We start from the raw sequence: 805 nt of genomic DNA on the forward strand, positions 1-805 counted from the left end.
TGGCGTGTGGTACAGATCGAAGAAAAGGTGCAAGGGCAAGATCTCAGTCTGATCCCGAGTGGACCCTTTTGAAAATTATATTTGCATTGATATCAAGTTCTGAGTACTTTGAAGTGCGGAACGAACAAAAGAAATCGGATTCTTTGTTTGCATTTGCGGTGTCTGTTGTGTGAAAGTCGTGCTCCTTTATGTGGGCCTAAACGGTTCAATCGACGCTAATTTTTGCACAGGTCGAAACAACGGCAGTCAAATGAAGCTGTGCGTCGATGCATGTTTCCTTACCAGACTCTTTTTCTTTCTTCTATTTTGTCCTACCGCGTCAGCTTTTTGGTGATGGTTGGATTGCTTCACTGGTGGGTCCTACTTCTTTATTTTCTTCTCTGTTGTTTCTTTTTGTTTGTTTTACTCTGACCCAGCACTAAATGACCATTATTGTGTTCCTGTGGATCTCTTAACTAAAAAAACACAACAACAAACAAGCAAACAAACAAACAAACAAACAAACAAAACAAACAAACAAACAAACAAACAAACAAACAAACAAACAAACAAACAAACAGACAGACAAACAAACAAAAAACAACAAGCAAACAAATCAACAAACAAAACAAAGCCTTTTTTTCTTTCCAAAAAAAAGTAGTAATAGTCTGGGAATTACAATCTTTCTTTGACACTTTCTTACCAAACTTGCTTTGTAGTCTCAGTGTAAAGTAACAGAGTCTAAGATGAGGCAGTGGAATCCTTTTATATAAAATCATAATAATATATAAGGCTTGTAGTTCAAAGTAACTTGTGCCCCCCCCCC

This window comes from Aplysia californica, unplaced genomic scaffold (assembly GCF_000002075.1).
Source record: "Aplysia californica isolate F4 #8 unplaced genomic scaffold, AplCal3.0 scaffold00362, whole genome shotgun sequence".
NCBI classification, from domain to species: domain Eukaryota; kingdom Metazoa; phylum Mollusca; class Gastropoda; order Aplysiida; family Aplysiidae; genus Aplysia; species Aplysia californica.